The sequence below is a fragment of the Carassius carassius genome, chromosome 36, assembly GCF_963082965.1.
Source record: "Carassius carassius chromosome 36, fCarCar2.1, whole genome shotgun sequence".
NCBI lineage: Eukaryota > Metazoa > Chordata > Actinopteri > Cypriniformes > Cyprinidae > Carassius > Carassius carassius.
Genome location: NC_081790.1, coordinates 667,157 through 693,704, shown reverse-complemented (window position 1 = coordinate 693,704; position 26,548 = coordinate 667,157). Strand labels below are relative to the sequence as shown.

At 35.9% G+C, this 26,548-nt stretch overlaps 1 long non-coding RNA gene across 1 annotated transcript; it reads left to right on the top strand.

Moving 5' to 3' along the window:
• Nucleotides 1-23,470: 23,470 nt before the first annotated feature.
• On the top strand, nt 23,471-24,529 carry LOC132116860 (uncharacterized). Its single transcript, XR_009425709.1, has 3 exons — nt 23,471-23,638; nt 23,984-24,171; nt 24,257-24,529. It is a non-coding gene; the product is annotated as an uncharacterized LOC132116860 (long non-coding RNA).
• Nucleotides 24,530-26,548: the final 2,019 nt, after the last annotated feature.

The window sequence follows — 26,548 nt, the reverse complement described above, 5'->3', positions numbered from 1 at the left end:
CAGGCGGCAGATCCTTTTCCTATTTGGCGCCCAAACTCTGGAATAACCTACCTAACATTGTTCGGGAGGCAGACACACTCTTGCAGTTTAAATCTAGATTAAAGACCCATCTCTTTAACCTGGCATACACATAACATACTAATATGCTTTTAATATCCAAATCCATTAAAGGATTTTTAGGCTGCATTAATTAGGTAAACCGGAACCGGAAACACTTCCCATAACAACCTATGTACTTGCTACATCATTAGAAGAATGGCATCTACGCTAATATTAGTCTGTTTCTCTCTTATTCCGAGGTCACCGTAGCCACCAGATCCAGTCTGTGTCCAGATCAGAGGGTCACTGCAGTCACCCGGATCCAGTACGTATCCAGACCAGATGCTGGATCAGCACCTAGAAAGGACCTCTACATCCCTGAAAGACAGCGGAGACCAGGACAACTAGAGCCCCAGATACAGATCCCCTGTAAAGACCTTGTCTCAGAGGAGCACCAGGACAAGACCACAGGAAACAGATGATTCTTCTGCACAATCTGACTTTGCTGCAGCCTGGAATTGAACTACTGGTTTCGTCTGGTCAGAGGAGAACTGGCCCCCCCACTGAGCCTGGTTTCTCCCAAGGTTTTTTTCTCCATTCTGTCACCGATGGAGTTTCGGTTCCTTGCCGCTGTCGCCTCTGGCTTGCTTAGTTGGGGTCACTTCATTTACAGCGATATCGTTGACTTGATTGCAAATGAATGCACAGACACTATTTAATCTGAACAGAGATGACATCACTGAATTCAATGATGAACAGCCTTTAACTGTCATTTTGCATTATTGACACACTGTTTTCCTAATTAATGTTGTTCAGTTGTTTTGACACAATCTTTTTTGTTTAAAGCGCTATATAAATAAAGGTGACTTAACTTGACTTGATCGCCTAGACTGGAAAAACTGACCACAGATTTGTTCACATTTACCATCACGGTAAAGTCCAGAGTGTCTCTCTAATCTTAAATGTGGTGTATATCTCAGATAATTTCACTAAAATAAATGTTACTGAAGATGAAAATGAAACACTGTGTCACAGGGTGATATTATAACTTTGTAAGCTCTGAATGTAAACACAATGTGACCAGATGAGAATGAGATCCAGTGACAGATAAAGATCAAGAGACAGATCCAGCTACAGACCCAGATCTAGAGACAGAGACAGATCCAAAGACCAATCAAAGACAGAGACAGATCCAAAGACCAATCAGAGACAGATCCAGATCTAGAGACAGCTCCAGAGACCAATCAGAGACAGATCAAGAGACAGATCCAGATCTAGAGACAGCTCCAGATCTAGAGACAGCTCCAGAGACAGATCCAGATCTAGAGACAGCTCCAGATCTAGAAACAGCTACAGAGACAGATCCAGATCTAGAGACAGCTCCAGAGACAGATCCAGATCTAGAGACAGCTCCAGAAACAGATCTAAAGACAGATCCAGAGACAGAAACAGATCTAGAAACAGCTCCAGAGACAGATCCAGATCTAGAGACAGATCAAGAGACAGATCCAGATCTAGAAACAGCTCCAGAGACAGATCCAGATCTAGAGACAGCTCCAGAGACAGCTCCAGATCTAGAGAAAGCTCCAGATCTAGAAACAGCTCCAGAGACAGATCCAGATCTAGAGACAGCTCCAGAAACAGATCCAGATCTAGAGACAGCTCCAGATCTAGAAACAGCTCCAGAGACAGTTCCAGATCTAGAGACAACTCCAGAGACAGATCTAAAGACAGATCCAGATCTAGAGACAGCTCCAGAGACAGATCCAGAGACAGAAACAGATCTAGAGAGAGCTCCAGAGACAGATCCAGATCTAGAGACAGCTCCAGAGACAGCTCCAGATCTAGAAACAGCTCCAGAGACAGATCCAGATCTAGAGACAGCTCCAGAAACATATCCAGATCTAGAGACAGCTCCAGATCTAGAAACAGCTCCAGAGACAGATCCAGATCTAGAGACAGCTGCAGAGACAGATCTAAAGACAGATCCAGATCTAGAGACAGCTCCAGAGACAGATCCAGAGACAGAAACAGATCTAGAAACAGCTCCAGAGACAGATCCAGATCTAGAGACAGCTCCAGAGATAGATCCAGATCTAGAGACAGATTCAGGGACAGATCCAGATCAAGAGACAGATCCAGATCTAGAAACAGCTCCAGATCCAGATCTAGAGACAGCTCCAGAGACAGATCAAGAGACAGATTCAGAGACAGATCCAGATCAAGAGACAGCTCCAGAGACAGATCCAGATCTTGAAACAGCTCCAGAGACAGACCCAGATCTAGAGACAGCTCCAGAGACAGATCAAGAGACAGATTCAGAGACAGATCCAGATCAAGAGACAGCTCCAGAGACAGATCCAGATCTAGAAACAGCTCCAGAGACAGACCCAGATCTAGAGACAGCTCCAGAGACAGATCCAGATCTAGAGACAGCTCCAGAGACAGATCCAGATCTAGAGACAGCTCCAGAGACAGATCCAGATCTAGAGACAGCTCCAGAGACAGATCCAGATCTAGAGACAGCTCCAGAGACAGATCCAGATCTAGAGACAGCTCCAGAGACAGATCCAGATCTAGAAACAGCTCCAGAGACAGACCCAGATCTAGAGACAGCTCCAGATACAGACCCAGATCTAGAGACAGCTCCAGAGACAGATCCAGATCTAGAGACAGCTCCAGATCTAGAAACAGCTCCAGAGACAGACCCAGATCTAGAGACAGCTCCAGAGACAGACCCAGATCTAGAGACAGCTCCAGAGACAGATCCAGATCTAGAAACAGCTCCAGAGACAGACCCAGATCTAGAGACAGCTCCAGAGACAGACCCAGATCTAGAGACAGCTCCAGAGACAGACCCAGATCTAGAGACAGCTCCAGAGACAGATCCAGATCTATAGGCAGATCCAGATCTAGAGACAGAAACAGATCCAGAGGCAGATCCAGATGTGATTGAGTGACAGACAGTCAAGTGTCACTCTCTACTGGAGATGAGCAGTATTACAGAGAAAATCAAATCATCCATATCATGTCAGACCTTAGAAGAGGTTGATCTCACAGTCCTTTAAATAAAAAACTATAAATGTAGTGAATATCATGAGATTTCCAGAGTTCACATCTATTTTAAACATTACTAAACTGTATGACTTTTACCAATCAAATGAAATCAGTATCAATAAAATATTGCCAGTTATCAGAATCCATTTACACTGAAATTACAGTCATGAGAATAATGTTTCAAATCTAACATTTGAATATGAAACGTTGGGGAAAACTAAATGAAACTGTTATGTCTGAAACTAAACCCCAAGCAGGAGACAGCAAGAGTAATACACGAATCATTACAGAAATCATTTCACTTTCACTTTCTCTTTCTCAAGAGCATTGCATTTATAATAAACCACGTGGACTTTATAAGAATTCCCAGTTGTATGTCACAGAGATATTAAAAAAAATTATAACCTATAAAACCAAATGCAATTTTTATGATCCCTCATTTTTAATGATTAGCTTTTGCAGTTTTTGCAAGAGTAAACTTATGATCTCAACAGTACATTTATTTAAATGTTGCCTTTTAAAATATAAATTACATACCATTACATGCATTAAATTTAAAGTTTCCATAGCTACTATCGTCGCTCTGTTGTCTTAACCATGAACATATATTCCGAGTTGTTTCGCGTGCTATGTGACATCAGAGCTCGCAACTCGGAGTAGAGCTGTAATCGGGCATTAAAAGTTAGGCCCGACAGGTTTCGACCTGAGCCCGACAAGTACATTTTGATTGACAGCTTTTTAAAAGCCCGAACCCGTTTACAGCCCGACATTATTCAAATGTGCGCACATACACAGCTCTTTTGCCTTTTGTCAAGAATGAGTCATTTATACGTTTTAACATAATGTATTCATAACTAACGTAGACTAGACTACGTTACTACTACTTACGACTACTTTTTTTTTTTAAATAAATAATAGAAATTAATACTTTTCTTTAGCAAGGATTATTTAAATTGATAAAAAGTGATGATAAAGACATCATTTTACAAGAGATAGATGGATACTATAGGCAACTTACATTTTTTCTCTAATTTCTAGCTTTTAATTGTCTTAGAAATCTATAACTGCTGGACAATAACAAATAATAATGATTTGTTTATACTGTATACTACAAACACTGTTTATCACATAATAAGGCAGAATAGTTTCTGTACTGTAATAAATGCTTTGTCAATTAGCACTGCATTGTTCTTATACTTTATTTATCACCTGCTGGAGATATATATATATTTTAAACAAAACCAAAACCAAAAACAACTGTTTTCATGCAGCGATAGTTGGACGCTATTGTCCATATTAGGAGTTTTCTGGTATGACTTTCTGCGCGAGAATATGAATGAAACACACACACTGAGTGTTTAGCGCTCCGTGATGTCCATCTCGCCTTCTGGGTCCGAAATAAACATCAGGTCATGCGTAGACTATCCTGTCTCTTTGAGTTTAAATCTATACTATTTATTCACACCAGCTCTTGAAAACCTTTATGCGAACACACTTGCCCGAAAAAGTGCGGGGGACGAATTTCCGTGATGATAAAAGTGGGCACGTCCCCCGCGTAATCTACGCCCCTGGTGGGAGAGATGACGCATATTGGGAAATTTTAGTCGAGATTATTGAATTCACTGTAGATGTCTTCAGCTCGTTCCTGCGCTCACTGATGGTGCGTCATTGTTCACTCATTATTCTCATTATAAACACTTTTCCACACCTCAGACTTTGCTTTAGTTGCTGGTGCAACCAAAACGTAATCGCCGTACACCTACTCAGCATCCATTTACGCATCTTTCTCCATTTTCGCATCTTTCTCGCGCTAACACTTCTTTAATGCACGCTGGGAAAATGCTCTTCTTACTAAGTGTTTATAATAACAATATTATTCTGAGTGTCTATTACTAAGAGCAAATCTACTGTAGCTCCGCCCTCCATCGACACATAAAGTTAAATATGACGATCTGTTCACCGAGCGCAGAGAGGAGCAGCACTTTCAGTTTAAAATAATATATATTCTGTTGCTTCTAACTCTATTTTACAAGCAAGTATAGCCGAAATCACAGCACAACCATTGTCTCAATCGTTTGTGTATTTGATTTCATCAGACAATGTCGTGAATATGATTTTAGTGAATATGATTTTATCCACTGCGCTAACACCACCCGTATTTAGCGACCTTTTTCAGGAGGGGCGAGATGGGGGTGGGGTTTAGCTAGTCTTCAAGTACCAGCTTGAAGCATGATTACAATATATATTAAACATCACTAGCAGAGAAACATCCATGAGAGGTTTCAGTGTGGGATATTTCTGAGAAAAAGAAAAAAAAAATGGCAAAAAGGAAGGATAAGATTCAATCTGACGAATCAAGAGAGAACAATCTGCGGAGAGTAGTCAGATTTAACAGCATTAATAGCGGCAGACCAAACTGTGAGTATTTATGATAAAACACTGTCACATGTCTTTCATTTCTCTGGTGTCTGAATGTGTCAGATCAATCCTGAACTGTCATTTTATCTGCTATATGAACCGTTTATGAAGATAATCAGACATTGTGTTTTTATTTCTAGTTTCTCATGACACAGAAAGATTCAGAAGACTAACAGATGAGGTACAATATGATATATCATATACAGAGAATAAAGCTCAAACTGTAGAAATGATGCAGTAAACTACAACATCTACAGCTGTGTGTTACAAACACTTTCTCTCTTTAGAAAGAGGTTGTTCCTTGTGTCTAACAGCAGAATATTTATCAAATTCAGACACTTATTGAGTCGTGTATGTCTTTTATTATCAGTTTATTAGATAAGATATGAAAGTGAAAGTAAAAGTGAAGTGACATTCAGCCAAGTATGGTGACCCATACTCAGAATTTGTGCTCTGCATTTAACCCATCCAGAGTGCACACACACAGAGCAGTGAACACACACACACACTGTGAACACACACCCGGAGCAGTGGGCAGCCATTTATGCTGCGGCGCCCGGGGAGCAGTTGGGGGTTCGATGCCTTGCTCAAGGGCACCTAAGTCGTGATATTGCAGGTGGAGAGAGAACTGTACATGCAGTGCAGATGATATAGTAGATGAATGTGTTATACTGCATGGTTTTTTATAGAGTGCATAATTGTATATATTAATTGTTTGCTGTATGTCACACTATATTTAAGACACTGAAAATAATAATTTATTGTTATTACACAATTATAATGTTTATAAAATATGGAAATATGAACTGGAATGAAATTATTTGTAGAATTAATTCGACTGTAATGAATCTGTACTACTGAAGGAATTACACTGGCCTACACTTCTTGTAGAAATAAATATGTGTATATAATATATTATTGAGTATATAACGCTTCTGAACAGTACGTTTTTTTAAGAAGTCACCAAGCCTGCATTTATTTCATCCAAAGTACAGCAATTTTTTTTTTAATTTCAAATAACAGTTTTCTATGTGAGTCTCTGTTAAAGTGTAATGTATTTCTGTGATGCTCCGCTGTATTTTCAGCATCATTCCTCCAGTCTTCAGTGTCACATGATCTTCAGAAATCAGAATAATATGATGATTTACTGCTCAAGAAACATTTCTGATTATTATTATTATTATTATTATTATTATTATTATTATTATTATTATTATTATTATGTTTCTTTGATGAATAGAAAGCTCAGAAGAACATAATTTATCTGAAATATAAATCTTTTGTAACTTTATAAATGTCTTTATCAATTTAAAGCATCCTTGCTTTATTAATTTCTATAATTTTGCATCAAATAAATGCAGGCTTGGTGAGCAGAAGAGAATAAAAAAAAAGAAAAAAAAGAAACACATTAAAAATGTTACCGTCCAAAAACCTTTGACTGGTAGTGTAATTATATACATTTATATAATTAAACATGTAATTAAATATTATTCACCGTGTGTGTTTAGTTTCATGATGTCTCTTTCTATAACCTGTAATATGTTCAGTGGGGAGAAGTGTTTTGCTCATAATTTGAGGTGCACACAATCACACACTCTTTCACTTCTGCAGGGATCTAATGTTTCTGGACCAGATCAGACATGAACTCCTCAAAAACAACACGCTGCTGGTGAACCTCTTCTGATGTACATAACTTCTAGATTAGTTATTATAAAAAACAACAACTATTTACTATATAAAAACTCACTTAAAATAAAAGGTAGTGTAAATACTGTGTAGATACATAATACGATAAGCTGCTGTATTTCTTATTGTTTTATTGTGTGCAAGCACAATGCACATTGTTTATCCAACCTTTTTTCAAGGTTAAAAATTAATTTTCTCACAGACATTGTTAACTTTGAACGTGACAAAAGTGAAAGTGAAAAAAGACGTGAAAAGTGAAAGTGAAAAAAAAGAAGTAAAAGTGAAAGTGACGAGTGAAAAGTTAAATGTGAAAGGGAAAAACGTGAGTGAAAAAAAAGTGATTGTATTCAGTCATTAAAGATGGTTCGGGACAGATGCCTCTGCAGACCCCTGCATCCTAGAGATGTAATCTGACAACTGTGCCCTTCACTGCCATTAGGCATGTTATGCTTTTTTTTTTAAAAAGTGTGTGAGAACACAAATGGTGTTTTCACATATGAAGAAAAATCTAGCCGTGAAATAGTAATTATTTGACTTTGCTATGGTCGTAAACCTTACATACAGTATCTCTAGGCAGTGAGGTAGTTTGTGTATTTGTCAGGTTTGTGTATCGTCTGTGGCCAAAGTTTGAGTCTGACAAAAGAGAACATGTTTTTGACTAAACTGTTTGATTTTGACCTGGAAGTTTGAAGTTTGCACAAGTTGCTGTATAGTTTTGAGGTTGTGTTTATAAATGTGAGAAAATGGTGAATTGTTTCATGAATTGTGTGTTAGCAATCGATACAAACAGTAATGCATTTTTAATGCCACAGAACATTGTAAAACTCACACGCACGTCAAAAAGCATACAACACCGCACATTAGATACTCAGCACTTTACTGCACTCAAACACACATAAACAACACCTCAAATATAAAAAACATGTTGATACTTACTGTTCAGTATATTCACTGTATCTATTGTCATTTTTAAAAATGGCTTTAAGAGATGTTAAGTTGCATTTGTGAAAATAAAGAAGTCATTTAATATTCACCAGTTGTCTGTCATGTCTTTCACTCATTGTTATAACTAATTTAATTACAAAAACTTAAAATTATCAATCTAAATGAGTTTAAATATAATGGAATAAGCAAGACTGTTATTGTAGAAATAACTTACATTTATTAGTGAAATCTACTTAAAATATTGTGTTACGCCAACTAATAAATTTGTTCGTTGGGATACTCAAATATTTAAGCATTGCAGACTAAAGATTTTAAGGTAACACTGCTTAAAATTCCATGTTACATTTATTTAAGAAAAGGGATGCAAAAATGATGCACTATATTTTTCAGTAAATAGCATGTTATTTTTACCTCATCATTGTGGTCAAAACTAGATATTCAGTAAACTTTGAGGTTGTTAATGTTCCACATGAATTAATTTTGTGCACACAGAATCTCTGTGTAACTCAATCACTAAGAAAGTTAGCATATTAATGCGGAAATTCCTGATTGTGAACATCTGGGTATATTCTTATAAAAGTTGCTCTCAATTTCTTTCTTTTTTCCCATATGGCACTAGATTTAGATGTTTTGTTCAGATATCTAATGACAATGTTTACATTTTACTCGTCGTACTCGTCTCTTTCAACATTTCCGCTTGACATTAAAGCGTAGGTCTATGTGTACTAGAGGCCTGCTTCTTAAACCCGCACCCATCCGCTCCTTCTGAATGTTTGTGTTCCCTTCCCGCTCTCACCTCATCTGTACACAGCTTACTCTTGGACTAGCGCTATTATGAACACTGGATCTATCAAGCTGATGTGTATATGGACCCTTTCATTTGAGTCGTAGGTAAGATTCGGCTCAATGCTCAGCAGGCATCTTAAAGTCCACGTGACACGGAAGTTGCGGCTGACTTTATTTCAGAGTAGTGACATATCTCCAGTTTAAACCGAGTATTAATTAGCGGGAATGGTTTGTTTGCGCTCCTGGTCTCCGTCTCACTCATAGCAAACTAACGGCTGGAGGGGTGTGTTAAGGAGGTTCTGCATATGCTGTCAACCTGACGCCATCAGAGAAACTATGCATTACAGAGTGGAATGTTCAGATTTCGACAAAGATTACGAAGACAAACAATGATTAATTGTTACATCAAGATTAGCAATGTGTGCTAGTATGTTTAGGTCAATTTCGATTTTATGCAGACTTTAAGGTACAATCTAGGCTTGTTTATTTCGCGCATCTACTGGTGTTGGTTCATTCTGTCTCTCATACCATCGACTTCAGTCTTACTTGGCTGTTGTGGCCTTCACATTACACTTTCAGACTTTGAGACAGCTGTGCCCCTCAGCCAACCCCGATCCTTCAATCTGCCCTCCGTTAGCAGACATAATACTAAACTAAATGACCTGCTTACGTCAGCTAGAAATCACATTTCTAAAGGCGTCGCTCCCTCTACACTCAAAGTCTACACGTCTGCATGGTCCGCTTTTCTAATGTTTTGTTTTCCTTCCAAATTTCTGTTTTTCCTATTCTAATTTCGACCGTTTGCTCCTTTCTCGTCTTTAATTTTAAAAATCGCAATCTTAAAATTTCTCTATTCGCAGACTCCTTGCCGGCATCCAATTCTACGCTAAATTCTATAATCCTAATTTTCAAAGCCTTTTCTGAATATTCAGTTCGATTACTACTTAAGGGGTTAGCTAAATCTTCCAACAAAATTAAAGACAAACGTCTGCCTATTGCCCGGCCCATATTGCAAAAATGTATTACTTCCGTCCGCTATGGCCTTCTTTCTAAGTACCTCAATATTCTTCTCGAGTCAGTGTTTTATCTGGCATCCACGGGCTTATGCGTCCAGGCGAATTCACTTCAGGAACTAATTAATTTGATCCTGCTCGTGGCATTCCTTTTCAGATCTACGATTCAGACCTAAATTCTTCACACTCTTCTGAAGCACTCCAAACCGATGCGCAAGGTTCTGGTGCTACCTTAACAATTTAAAAAATCAATAATAATTTCTGTCCCTTCTCAGCACGGTGAATTTCCTTAAAATCTGGCTAGAACTTCTAAAAACGCACCGCTCTTTACTCTACCTAACGGAGCACCCGTTTCCAAGGCCTGGTTTAGAATAAATGTATGCTTCGTACATCATTTCATCTCCCGACTCTTTCTGGTAGAACTAATGTTTCTGGACCAGATCAGACATGAACTCCTCAAAAACAACACGGTGCTGGTGAACCTCTTCTGATGTACATAACTTCTAGATTTGTTTATTATATAAAAAACTATTTATTATATAAAAAATTCAATTAAAATAAATGATACTGTACATACTGTATGTATACACACTACCACAATACTGTTTGTTTGAGTACATGTCATAAACTGGGTGATTTTCTCTCTACTTTACTGCTGTATGGACATCACCTTGATGTAGTCACCACTGATTACTCCTAAATGTGATGATAACATGTACATTTTCAGTGAAGCTGCTTTGCAAATATTTGTATCATGTAAAGCACTAGACAAATAAATGTGAAATTAATTGATGTGTCTAATTCTGGATCTTTTGTAAATGGTGGCATTATAGTTGTTGTAATAATAAAAACTTCCTAATCATCGGGAAGAGGGAGGCGGGAACCATCGGACAATCAAATGAAACTTTAATAATCACAAAATAAACACAAAACAGCCCCTCACGGATGACTGACGCGCACAAATAAAAAGCAAACATAAACTAAAGCCCAGGCCTGGTCCTCTCTCGTCCTTCACTGTCGTCGCTCCAGTTTTATATCCTTCCATCTCCTCCGTGGGCCTCGAGACCGGTGGGTCGAACAGGTGTAGCTCATCTCCAATCACTCCACCGGCCTCGCTTCTCGTTCCCACGGCCCTCGGCCCCGCCCCACTCCTCACAGTTGTATAATAAAGTTCATGAGGAAATAGATTTTAGAGATGAGGAAGTGTGTTGACAATTTCCACTATTTCCATTAGCACACAACTTGTGATCACTCATTATTGTCTTGAATGTGACATGGTTCCTTTAATGTGCTGATTTGTTTGTGTGTTGTTGTGGTGTGTATTAGATAGAGTCCCCACAGTGTTTTTATGCCATATGCATATATATCCCCTTGTGTTTTATTGTTTGTTGTCTTGTTTGCCGTCTCTTTGGTGTTTAGTTAGTTTGTTCACAATCAGTTTTTGTTCAGTTTTCTTGGATATTCTTGATTTATCTTATCAAAATAGTTTATCTACATTTATAAATCAAGCATCCCCTTGTTTCTTAGTTCACCATCACTGACACAGACTGACACATGACGTAAGGTTTTGGTCACCAGACAGATGAGTGTTTGACTGTATAGGATCATTGTGTTTGAATGTGATACGATCTAAATAAACCCTTTTCACACAGAGCCGTCTGCCATCCCAATGAGAGAACAGTTACGAAACTTATCAAACTGATTTCTTGAATGGTATGAGGAGTACTCAAATCCATCTGAAACGAATCATGATCTTTTAATTACTAATTATGAAGATGACCAGAAGTCTCTTCTGATTCAGACAGATTTGTGATCCCTATGCATTGTGAAGATAAATGTACAATAGTTATCTGACCAGAGTTTTAGACGTCTTTCTGGCTGAGCAGATGTTGGATGATGTTTCAAACTGAAGAAATGCATTTCAGTTGAACACTGGAGTATTTCACTTTCCTGTCATGACTGTGTGAAGTTGATTCTTTCAGACTCATGTTAATGTGTGATCGACTTCAGCAGCTCATCGATGACTTTAACAGCTGAACTAAACTCACTCAATCCTGCTGAACATGTACTGTTTAGATGGAAAAATAACTGAATATGATTCCCTTAGTGTGATCATGACATAATCTATGATCTGGAGTTACCTGGGGCTTGATGGTTAAACTAAACGTTTAAAATATATATGTTTACCTTTTAGTCAAATTGCATAAATACTCAAAACACATTTCTAGTCCATATCTCATATTTTATTAACATGTTTCAGGCCACATTTAAATGATTAGTTCACCCCAAAATGAAGATTCTTTCATTTATTATTCACCCTCATGTTGTTTCAAACCCGTGAGACCTTCGTTCATCGAACACAATTTGAGATATTTCTGATGAAATCTGAGAGCTCTCTGACTCTCCCATAGACAGCAAGGTAACTACCACGTTCAAGGTCCAGAAAAGATGATTGATAAAGTCATCTGTGTGACAGCAGTGGTTCAACTGTGAAGTTACAAAGCTACGAGAATACTTTTTTTGCACAAAGAAAACCAAAATAATGTCTTTATTCCACCATTGTACGCACAATCTTCCACTGACTGAGTATTACAATGGGAATGTTACACAGGTTCTGGCATACACCTGGCTTTATGAATCTGAAAACTTTTGTACAGAAGCAAAATGTAGCTCTTGTGCATGCGAACACATTTAGGATGAAATCTTAAGAAGTTTTATACATGAGTTCCCAGGAATAAAATGACTGGACTGTTTGTGTCTCATTATTGACTGAACGTCCTGTTAATAAATCCAGCTTTTGATTCTTTCTCAAAACAGAAAATTTAAATCAGTATTTATTGTAGATCAGATACGATGACCTTGTGAGCTGTAAACATAATATACAGTAAAAATAAATAAATACATATGATTAAATGCTAACTAGAAGATTTAGATGTATTCATTTAGCAGGTGATTTTATCCACTTACAAACATCATACAATGTCAGGTTTATTAGAAAGATAGATTAGGAGACAAACAAGAGCTGAGGAGAAATACAACAAGGTTTTTTTGTAGCAAATTTTTGTCATTCAACTTTTGTGAAAATGTTTTCAGGAATTCTTGAAATCTTTGATGAGCTCAGCACATTTTCAGAGAGAAATAGAGAAGTGCTCAGTGTTTTATAGCATATACTATTAATTTCTGTATTTATACCTTGTTTTTTAATGATGTACTACTTTCAATAATTCAATCATTTTAATTGATATAAAAATGGAAACTGTTTATGCCTATAGATCAGTCTAATTATTATACATCGTGACAGGAGAAAGGATGTGAAACAGAAACTGAACGTCATGTGTTACTGTAAGTGTGTGATTTTAGTCACGTTCAAATAAAGGGGACGTGGGATTGAAGTTCCTCCTTTGTTCATTTTAAAGGTTCATCATGTAGTTCAGATGTCAGAGCTGCATGATGATTCCTCTTATTGGCTCAACACGAGGTAATTAAACACTTCTTTTAATCTTTTTTTTATTGTTTGGTATAGTTATTTGTATTCATTAATTAATCTCAATCTGGACATTTATGTTTGTGCAATGTAAACCTGTATTACACAGTACTGAACAACAAATTAAAACTCCTCTTAACTCTACAGTGAACCTCTGAACGTTTTGGAACAGATACAAAACAAAGGCAGAATTTACAAGACAGTATGGCATGGGAGAGCAAATATGGAGCAATAAAAACTGCAGGATAATTAAACCGATAGGAAAGAAAGAGAAACATGGGGAACAAACAGGAGAGAACATTACAATCTAAAGAAGCAAAGACGCAGAGTCTACTCAGACAAAACAGCATTAACAGCGGCAGACCAAACTGTGAGTATTAATAATGTTTCAGACAAAACACCATTATATTTAATCATCAGTGTGTCATCTCCGCTGTTATACAAATCTATACTGCAACTTTTCATTCATTCTGTTTAAACTTGTAAAAGCATCATTTCTGTTTTCATTTGTTCTCACATATAGTTATTACAGTATATTGTCATGTAACATCGGTTATGTGAAATATATTATAAACCTTAACTGATTAATAAATTGGGAGATGCTTTGATTCAACGTGACACTGATTGAGGAAACAGTCGATTCATTCTCAGGGAATCAAACTCGTGTCATGTTCTGCTGTTTGAGCTGCAGGGATATTCAGATGTGTTTTTCATGCACAGTTTCTCTTTCTGGTGTTTCAGAGCGAGTCACAGACGGGGTGAGATTTACACGTCATATAAAGAGAATTAAAACACTGTAGAACTGATGCAGAAATCTGATGTTATATTGATCGTGGTTATATTTCTCAGAATGTGTTTTCTCTTTTTAGAAAGCAGTGGTTCTGTTCAACTAACCAGCAGAATATTCTCCAACATGTTCATCACTGATTAAACAATGTGAAGATGAATATGTATAAATGGGTATTATATTTATAAAGTACATGTTTGGATTTAATTTTCAACACTACACTTTGTTCTGAATGAATCTGATCTGAATGTGACGTTTAAAGTCGTTCAAGTTTACATTATTTAGTACAGTGATTTCCACGTTGATTAAAAAATGAATAAAAAACATGATTAATGTAACCATTTTAAAGAAAAAGGATGTTTTTGGAGCAAGAGTGCCGCCTTCTTGCAATACCACTGCATGTGACGCCAATGAGGGTTTCTTTACATGTAGAACACATTCTTGTTTTGAAATGGTGGAAGACAAGCTTGAAAGCAATTTAAACTTATTAATCCATAATAAGTGCAATTGCCTATGCATTTGAGCCAATACAGCGATAGGACCGAGCAGTATTAGGGGTTCAAGAAGTAGTGAACCTGCTGGTTTGGGAGCAATACTCGTCTATCAAATATTCAAAGGTCTATCCAGTGTTGCCAACTTAGCAATTTTGTTGCTAGATTTACCCACTTTTCAAACTACCCTAACTTTTTTTTTTTTTAAAGCACCTAGCAACAAATGTAGCTATTTTTTTATTTTTTTTATACGTTTTTGGAAACTTTTTTAAGGTCAATCAAATAATAAAAAGGCACATATTTACATTTAAAATACACAAAAAGAGGAAACCATTGAACAGCTAGCCAGCCACCTGGAGAGAGCTGAATAAAGATGCCTATAACAGAACAAACATCAAGTGTGCATTAAGTTGCATAGGTCCAATTGGTCAATAATATATGCACATTTATGATACTTGTATATATAATTATTGTTCAGTTAGGTACACTGTAAGACAAAATATGTAGAAACACTGAAATGGTATGCCTACTAGTCATTTCCTGCCAGGATGTTATCCTTTAAGTTGTAACCCTGTAACCTAAAACACCAAATACAAGGAATTTAAAACACAGGGTAAACAGCTGTGAAAAATAAATATGGATATGCATTGTATTTTTACTTTTGTGTAGCATACTAACTACCAATACACTGCTTAAAACTATAATTGTTGAGAATGTGCAGTTTTACTAGTTAATAAGAAAATACATAAAATGTGTAACTGTTTAATAATTAAATGTTGTAAAAAATACAATATGACAACAATTCAATTCAAATCAATTCAAGTTTATTTGTATAGCGCTTTTTACAATACAAATCGTTACAAAGCAACTTTACAGAAAATTATGTTTCTACAATATTTAGTAGTAGCTAGTAGTTTGTGCACGTTTGACAGGATTTTAGAAAAAATTAAAAATAATAATAATAATAATACAAGACGTAGTCAGCTAGACGATGAACTATCAATATTATTAATTAATAGTAATTTATAGGATGCAGTCACACATGTAGCAATAATTGTTAGTTCTGTTGTTGATTCAAGGTTAGCATCATCTGGGGTCCTCTGAGGGTCAGCATCATCTCTTCTCAGGTGTTCTGGATCCAGACTGGAGCTTGTGTAAATCCTAGTTACCACGGGATGTAAATCCCGTGGCAAAACATAGAAACAAAATAGAGACATCATTAGCATAGCTGCTGATCCAACAAAGTAAAATTAGTTTAACCCAAGCTAAAGAATAAAAATGCACATTTTATCAGATGCAGCTACACTCACAATTTAAGAGATGCATTATTTGAATGCTTGGCGAAAGAGATGTGTTTTTAATCTAGATTTAAACAGAGAGAGTGTGTCTGAACCCCGAACATTATCAGGAAGGCTATTCCAGAGTTTGGGAGCCAAATGTGAAAAAGCTCTACCTCCTTTAGTGGACTTTGCTATCCTAGGAACTACCAAAAGTCCAGCGTTTTGTGACCTTAGGGTGCGTGATGGGTTGTAGCGTGGTAGAAGGCTAGTTAGGTACGCAGGAGCTAAACCATTTAGGGCCTTATAGGTAAGTAATGATAGTTTGTAACTGATACAGAACTTAATAGGTAGCCAGTGCAGAGACTGTAAAATTGGGGTAATATGATTATATTTTCTTGACCTTGTAAGGACTCTAGCCTCTGCATTTTGGACGACCTGTAGCTTGTTTATTGACGAAGCAGGACAACCACCTAGAAGTGCATTACAATAGTCCAGTCTAGAGGTCATGAAAGCATGAACTAGCTTTTCTGCATCAGAAACAGATAACATGTTTCATAGCTTGACAATGTTTCTAAGATGGAAGAATGCAGTTTTTGTAACATTGGAAATATGATTTTCAAAAGACAAGTTGCTGTCTAATATAACACCCAGATTTCTGACTGTAGAGGAAGTAACAGTACATCCGTCTAGTTGCAGATTGTAATCTACAAGATTCTGTGTAGTGTTTTTTGGTCCAATAATTAATATCTCTGTCTTATCCGAATTTAATTGGAGAAAATTACTTGTCATCCAATCTTTTACATTTTTAACACACTCTGTTAGCTTAGATAATTGGGAAGTTTCATCTGGTCTCGTTGAGATATATAGCTGAGTATCATCAGCATAACAGTGGAAGCTAATTCCGTATTTTCTAATAATATTACCAAGGGGCAACATGTATATTGAAAATAGAAGGGGACCTAGGACGGATCCTTGTGGCACTCCATATTTTACTGATGATAAATGAGATGACACCCCATTTAAGTAAACAAAATGGTAGCGATCAGACAGGTAGGATCTAAACCATCTTAGAGCCTGCCCTTGAATACCTGTATAGTTTTGTAATCGATCTATGAGTATGTCATGATCTATGGTGTCGAACGCAGCACTAAGATCAAGTAAGACTAGAAATGACACAAGTAACAAAACAGTTCAAAGCTTTGAGGGTATACATAGACTTTTCCCACTGTCCTGCAGAGTTCAGCTCAACTAATCGTAATCAAACACACCTAAACACATCATCAAGGTGAGGAGAGTTATCATGTGTGCCCTTTTGAACTGAAATAAAGGCAGAATATCCCGTGATGGCTACTTTGCAGGGCACTTATAAGGTCAAATAGAACAAACCTCAGACGTGAGAAGAGAAACATACAGAACGTGCAGACATTGACCATGCAAAAGCTTGTTTCTATGAATAAAAAGATGCATTCCAATTATGAATTGGAAAAAAGCACTTTCAGTTCAACACTCATTACCACTGATTATTTGATCATGCTTTTAAGTCATCAGTGGATGAATTCTCTTAGAATTAATGTTTCAAAGTTTCATAGAATCATGACTTGTACATAAAACTCTTGATGTCACTTATAGAGGACACACAATAAAATCAATGTTTTGCTCAATCCCCAAAGATTTGTTTTAACATGCCTTCCATCAGTGGATGTCACTAAAAACTGAAAATAATAATTATACTTTTAAGTTAAAATTATACACTAAAAACTCTATAATACAAAACAAATAAATAATAAATAAGTGATTAAAATAAAAATAAAATATACCTTAATTAACACTTGAAAATAATGGTGCTTTAAAGGTTCTTCTTCATGCGATGCATTAGCAGAACTATTTTTGGTTCCACAAAGAACCATTCAGTCAAAGGTTCTTTAAAGAGCCTTCTTTCACCACAAATAAACTTTTGTGGAAAGGTTCTTTATGGAACCCTTTCGACACAAATGTTCTTCTATGACATCATGAAGCACATTTATTTTAAAGAATGTATTTAGAAAACAAATTGAATGTACTGTTGTTCAATTTTGCAGTTTATTTATTTATGATTTGCTCTAAATAACAGTTGTTTCTATTTTTGTCTTTTAGGTGGCACCATCGATTTTTAATCTCAAAGGTCTTTAGTTTCAGGTTCAAGACTGTAAAGATAAACCAAAGATCAGATCTGAAGCTGAATGAGGATCATCACGTGTCATGAAACATCACCGTGTAACGATTAATGTTAAAAATGATTCTAATGATAAAATATTATAGTTAAAAATCACATTTGCCAAGTTGCCAAGCCAAAATAGCAATATTTTAGTCATTAAGGACAGTATGCTAAGAAAAGTAGGATTTTGATTGATCGTTTGATTACAGGTGCTCAAGCACCCTAACATTACGAAAAATATATTGCACTATAAAAAGTCCACACAAAAAAGCTTCAAAAATTCCATAATTTCATCACAGACATAAAAATGTCTTTTAAACCTAGTTAATTCAGATTTCAGAATTCAGCCTTTTCGAAATCTCCAATGAGGGGTGCAGTTAATTCAGTGGACATTGGACTGTTCATGTCTCTATTTAATTACACATTTAGAGAAAAAAATAAAGAGATAGCACTGACAAGTGTGATGCCCTGTCACTTATTAACATGGTGCTTGAAGACTAGAGCTGTTGGTATTGATACAAATAAAAAATACCCAGTCAGTGTTATGACGGGGCCAGTGTCATATCTGGAGAAGGGGGCATGCAGAAACATAGTCAAAACAAATTAAATAGAGACGTCCACTACATTCATTGTTTCAATCATCAGTTACATTTGGTCATACAGTATGCATGCTGTTTCATCCAAGAGCAGTGTTGGAGACATTTTTGATGTTTGCAATGCACTTTATACATTTGTGAGAAAGCCCAGTGAAGCTGCACAGTATAAGGGAGGATACTGATATGGTGTGCGTGGTGCTGAAGTCGCATGAAATGTAATTTTATTAATAAGATTCGGGAGGAGCGCGTCAGATACTTAGCCTAATCGACACAGGTGGACCATAATCAAGTAATCAATCCCATAGTATAAATATCGCTGACTTACCTCTATCCACTGACGGTTTATCAGCATCCCTCCTCCACCCCATCTCCTCACTTCAAGTTCACTTTATAAATAGACGGGGAAGGGGGGGTACTCTAGGTTCGGGCCATTCCCGAGCTCGGAGCCCTTCCCCGGACAGCACGCCAAATACGCATTCCATACCTCAGCTAATTATATGTAAGCGTGAACTATTGAAACACTTGTGGATTTTCCGAATAAAACCACAACCAGGAAAAGGTGCTGATATAAAATTTGAAGATGTTGGACTTTACAAGGCCATCACAGAACCAACTTTCACATTTCTTTCCTGTGTGATGTAGAAAGTTTTGGGCCTGATCGAGCCTGCGAATAGTATGCTGCAAGCTGAACAAACATGTGAATTCTCTTCTTTTAAGCGTGTGAGGTTCTTGGTCTCACCAACGTCCTGCCAGCGACACAGTCACACTGTCACTCCTGCTATGTTGATGTGCAAGATAAAGTTTGTGAAGCCATACTTCGTTGTTGCTATTAATAGCACAGAGGGTTGATGGTGTTTGCTGTGAGTAATCCTGATGTTGATCATAAGATGATGACAAGACGAGAAGATGTCTTCAGCGTTTTCCAAACCATGCCAGTGGTGCTGACTGCCTTAAAACACACTAACATTTGGGGCCTTGGCTGCTATGTGTAAGAACTCTTTCTCTATAAATGAAAAGCACATCTGATCCAGCTGGCATTAAAAATGACCCCAGACAATTCAGAGAAGAATGGAAAGAGTTACTGCTGAAGAGGTTTCACTCATCGAAGAGAAGCTCTACTGAGGCTAAAGGTATGATTCAATATTTTTCATCGGGTTTTAAAAAGTTTGATAATGAGTCTCAGTTGTCAGTTTTGTCAGTTTCGGGTTGTTTTAGCTGTAATATTCCGTTTAATGAAGGGTTAAGCAGCCAGAAACTGCTTTTGATGGTGGTGTTGTGGTAACGTGCCTGCGTTCACACTAAAACTGAGGTTTTAATATATAGGTCTAGGCTATTTTCTTTTTTATATAAGATTATTTAGTGCTCTGTCATCTGTAATTTTCTTACTAGTGTAGCAGTGAGATTTTTTGATGTGATCAAATTTGATGAAGGTACAATAGCTACAGACAGTATATGTATTGGGAGTACAATAACCATTCATGTGATCAACCCCCTATGTATTTCAGATGCCCCCTCTTGTAAACTGCACAAACTGTGCATTTGTAAATAACATATCTGTGTATTCATTTATGCTTTTTCTCTATAGTTCTACATTTGTAAATACTGTTTTAGTGTTAGAATTCCTATTTATGTCTGCATTATGTTTTTACTTTCTTCTGCAATGGAAGTCAAATTCCTTGTGTGTGTGAACATACTTGGGAATAATGCTCTTTCTTCTTCTTCAGTGTTAACTAATCAAATTGTGCTACCAGTTTCCTAAGGAAGTATCCATATATATATGTGGATATATATATATATATATATATAATATAATCAGACTCTTTCATGATCTCTCAACCTCAGTATGGAGATCCAGAAGAAATGGAAGGCTTATAGAGCAGCAATCATGCCCTGATAGGAATTGACTTAATTAGTGATGGTAAGATACAAACTACTGAGAATACGCCTGTATGTAATGTAAATGTTTTGGTTTACTAGTGATACAAGAAGAACCAAAGATGTTTAAAGGAATCTGAAAATAATAGTGAAATATCTAATAGCTCAAATCATCTCAGCAGATCTTTAAGGAAACAGATTGCAGCATTAGAGAGACTCACATCAAATGAACTACAGCAGTGCTTAAACTTTATAAAGCAGGGTTTGTAAAGTGATGTTGCTTGTCTGTTTGTTTTTATGGTACCCTGGACAGGACTGAGACTAAAATTCAGCCCTGGACAGATCCCATCCAGCACATGAGTACACCTGTGAATGTTTTGCTGGGGTTAGCGCCTTAAAGGGGTCATATGAAGTGAATTCAAATTTTTCCTTTATCTTTGGAGCATTACAAGCTCTTGGTGAATAAAGAAGATCTGTAAAGTTGCAAAGACTAAAATCTCAAATCCAAATAGATATTCTTAATTAAAGATAACAGTAAACCACACCCTCCTATAATGGCTCGTTCTAACACACACCCACATCTCTACGTCACTATGTGGGAAGATTTGCATAACACCTCCCAAATGTTCACGCAAAGAAAGAAGGCGTAGCATTTATTCTCTCTGTTGCCACAGCTGCCATGTTGTGTGTTTCATTGTGAAATTGTAAATACTTTGTTTGGCCATCCAAAAGAGGACACAACTACAAATCAGTTGAGGTGAATTTCAACACTGTTCCAGAGCAGTTCAACCCAAATATTCAGATGTGTGCTGCTCATTTTATGGAGAACTGTTTCCTGAACCATTAGCCTGCAATGCATCTATGGCACAAAGGCTGTTTCTATAAAGTTGGGTAGTTCAAACTTTGCAAGGACAGTCTGGTGCTTCTGACTCACAGCCTGTAAATACATATTTTATATTTAAGTAATTTGCCAATGATGATTCAAATGCAAGTTTTGAACAGTGTAGAGTAGGCTTGTTGTTTGTCTTTTTCATCACAAATGCAGACATTGTTTTATATTTACGCAGCGTGATATGCAACGCAATGCGTAAAAATATAGTGTAAGTCATTATAATCAGTAACACATAGTTGGCCAATCAGAGCACACTTCGCTTTTCAGAACGATGAGCTTTGTAAAAATCGACATGTTTCAGAAGGGGGGGGGGGCATAGAGGAGAAACAATAATGTACATTATATGGAAAATAATGTGTTTTTTTGTGTTACCTTAAACCGCATAAACACATTGCATTACACCAAATACACAAAATAATGTTCTTTTTAGAAGCACCATATGACGCCTTTAAACTGGAGTAAATAATAATAATAATTAATCTTTAATAAATACATTAATTAATAAATACATTGCATTTATTTTTACCTACTATAAATGCACTTGGCATTAAAGCTCTGATTTTGAGCTATCCGCTTGTTAAGTCTGACATCACGTCACTGCGTGAGATCAGATAAGTGAGACAATGAAAATATAAATATAAATAAATAAATAAATAAATATAAAAAATGATTTGTGTCTGTGATGCTGATGTGAACATGGTCATGGAGACTGTAGTGTACACCGTAAGATTGAAAACGTTTAGCTTAAACGTATCCTGATCTGCACTACAGTAAAGGAATAAAGATAAATAAAGTCTAATTGGCCTCAAGTCATTAAAATAATAATGCAGTGCATTCAGAAAAACAGTAGAATAGAAAATAAAAGTACTTGAGCAAACCTGTTCAGCTTGAAAGGCAGTTTATCCCGAGAACATACTCAAGAACCGGGCTGGTGTTTACAGCGTGTCAAAAACATGACAGATTAATGTCTGTCACTAAAGCCACACACTATGAAAATATTTCCTCAATGTTTGTCATGAATGTTTTTGAAAGATTGTTTCAGTAAGTCATGTGTTTCACATTTCCTAGATTTTTAGCTTCTTCTCTTTTTTTATATAAATATTTCCTACAGAAATCTTTGACAAGCTTCCTGTTGCCAGTGATGATATATATATATATAATTTTATTTCACCTGTCTTAAAAAAATCAGGTAGACTTTCTTTCTACAGATACAGTAACATAATTTAAATAACAGATATATGAGGTAAAACTTCTGAAGGAAAATCTAGGAAAACTGTTGATTAAACAATGACATTTACTGCATGACTATGAGTCAACAGGTAGAAGGGTTTGCTTGATTAATCATGTATGAGAATGTCGTTGTGATTTTTTTAGATGATCTGATTACAACTGTCTTTCATCCCAATGTGAGAACAGCTCCATAATCTTCATTAAACAGATTTGTTCATAGTATTATGAATACTTAAACTATCTGATACAAATCATGAGCCTTCAGATAGCAATGAAGATGACAATCTCTCTGATCTAGACAGATAGATCTGAAATGTTGAGAATGTTAAATATTTAGCAAATACTGATCTTATCAGAAGTTCAGAGGAGGAGTCAAAATATAAATAGTTTATAAGAAGCTACACAGATCTGTCAGTGCACAACATCAGCGGATCGCTGCGCTGAACTTCCTCTTTTCAGCTCATCACAAGGTGATTAAATATTTTGTTTTGTTTAATCGTTCTGTAAACATATATATATATATATATTGTATAATGGTGAAACTGAAATGTAAAGCTTGTATTGCAGACTAATTATTTAAAAACTTTTGACAAAAAATAGTGAAACCATTGTCATTCAGAGACTGCTAGTAAATTTCACAACTACAAAGATATATATCTATATTTTTTGAAACAGATAATACAAAAAGCAGAAATAACAACAAAGTAATGAATGGGAGAACATATATGGAGCAGAACGAACTACAGATTCATTAAACATGGGAAAGAGCAAGATAAAAAAATGGCAAACAAAGCATTATGTTTTAAAGAAGCAAAGACATCGAGTCTAGTCAGACAGAACAGCATTAATAGCGGCAAACCAAACTGTGAGTATTTATAATGTTTAAGAGGAAACACTGTTATATTATTAACATCAGCAGTGCTTCATCTTTGGTGTAAAATCAATTCCACACTGTAACTTTTCATTCACTGCGTATAAACTCACATGATTCACATTAACATTTAGTGATTTTATATTTTGTCTTGTGAGCTACATCTGTAATGAGAAATGTGATCTGATATAAATATTTCCAGAAGTGCATGCTTTCATGATGCTTTATTCAAAGTAACACTGATTCGTGAATTCATTCACTGGAAATCACAATCATGCCGTCTTCTGTTGGAGCAGTAAATGAAGTCTTAAATCAGATGTTTGTGTCCTTCGTTCCCAGTTTCTGACATGACAGAGAATCAGAAGAGTCACAGACGAGGTGAGAGATTTACACAGACACCAAACACAGTTACATCTGTGTAGATCAGACGCACAAATCTGTCTTATACTTGTTCTGAGAATGTATTTTTCTTTCAGGAAGCAGCAGTTCTGTTTCTCTAACCAGCAGAATATTCTTCATGTTCGACCGTCTATTAAATCATCTATATTTTATTTTTTAGCCTCAGTATTCATTATAATACTTTAGGTTAATGTTATATCAACAAATGTAAAGTTCATGGTTAAGTCAGACAGTATTACAGGATTACAGTATTACTTTCAGTATATAAGAAGAATGTGAATTAATAGATACTATATTTATACAGTACATCACTACAGTTCTGAATGAATCTGATGTAAATATGACTTTTACAGTAATCATTGATGTGATCAGTGTTTCTGCTGTATGTTACAGTAAATGTTGTAGATTTATAAAATATTTGTTTAATAATTTAACTGTAATTAAAATACATTTTACTGTAACAAATCTGAAAACTCCAAGAGAAAAATAAACCTGATCCAAACTTCTTGTAAATAATAATAATAAATAGCTTGTTGTGTTAATTGTCTTGTATAGTTGTATTAATAATAAAGATGAATGTGTTGCTGCAGGAATTTGTCATGACTCATTACTTCCCCAAAACAAAACAAATGCAGTTCTGTTAATATTTTCTATAGTATCATATATTCCATGACAATATTACCACCATCAACACCACAAATCAAAACACAATTCAATGAGGGAAGATTTTTCCCAATCCTGCTCCAAAATCCTAGCCCTGACTACATCACTGATGTGTCAAATGTGTCAAATAGCCTAAAAACACTATAATTAAAGGCTATGGTTTCACATTCAGATTATGTTTTAAATACTTCTGTCTATAAGCTTTTGTGCACTGTTGCCTCAAGCATGAAAAACACTATTTCCTGCTGAGATTGTGACTGATAGTGAAACATGTTATACTGTACAAATAAATAACTATATAAACAAACATGAAGGTCTGAGATACTGTATTGACTCTAAGAGCAAACAGGACTTGTGTCCTACTTTGTTATAGGTCAAAACAGTCCAACCAGAACAATTAAACTGACCATTAATGACATTATAAATGATTAGAGATGTAGGCCTCACACAAATGAAAAACTACAGACACAGTAAAGAAAAGATAACACTAAAAATATATATTTATAATTAAATGCTTTGTTTGAAGGTTTATTTTTGCTCTTTTCATGGCCAAACACATGACGTTGACGCACACACTCTTATCAGGTATGTCTAAGATTATCTAATGTCCTCGGGCGAACCAGACAAAATCACATTTGCTGTGTTTGAAAGCCTTTTGTCCCAGCTCAGTCATAGATATAAAAATCAAAAGGTCCAAACACACAGAATACATTCTTTGAATTTCTATAAGAAGGAAACATCACAAGTCGTCAGGACAGATTAATGCAGCAACACATTCATCTCTCTTACTGAGTTTTATTAATTAAAGAATAAAGGGCAACAGGAAAAATAAAAACAATAGCAGTTCAGAATTTGTTTATATATTTTTTATTATTATTATTATTTTACAAGTTTTGTGTTTTGTTTAAATTATTTGATGACTGGCTAAACAAGTCGGATAACATTCTGCTGGTTAGAAGAACAGAACTGTGGCTTCCTGAAAAGAAAAGAAAAACACATTCTCAGAAATGTAACCAAGATAACATCATGTTTGTGCATCAGTTCGACACAGTCGGTCTCTGTGTATATTGTGTAAATCTCTCACCTCATCTGTGACGCTTCGTAAACACTGCAGTGTCAGATACTGAGAATAAAATCCACAGATTACTGATTAAACCTTCATAGAGCTCAAACAGCAGAACTTAACATGAGTTTGATTCAGTGAATTAATCAACTAGTTCATGAATCAGTGTATTCTTGAATAAAAGCATCATGAAAGCATGAAGTTGTAGAAATTTACATACACCAAAAACAAAATTTGGATAGTTAAAATATTTGCCCTGATTAATCATAATAGGCTTGTATTTGCACTGTATTTCACATAACATATGTTTACATATAGTCCACAAAAGGCTTTTCCTAAAGTTTATACAGAATGAATGAAAAGATAGAGTTTAGAATTGACACCATTTACAGCAGAGAATGATGATGAAATATAACAGTGTTTAATCTTAAACCCATAAATACCCACGGTTTGGTTTGCCACCATTAATGCTGTTTTGTCTTACTAGACATTTATCTTTGGTTCTTTAGACCATAACTTTTGTTTGCCATTTTTTTCTGTCTCTCTTCTCACAATGTTTAATTATTTTAGTCTAAGTGATAAATGTGCTATACATATCATTGCCACTATAAACATTCAGATTTAAATAAATACATTTGCAAAACAACTGAATATAAGTTGTTTTAATCACCTTGTCTTGAGCTGAAAGGAGGAAGTATCCGCCGAGATATGCTGATTCAATGCAGTCTTCAGTTACAAACACTTACACTGTTTACAGTACTTTGACTCCGCCTACTTGG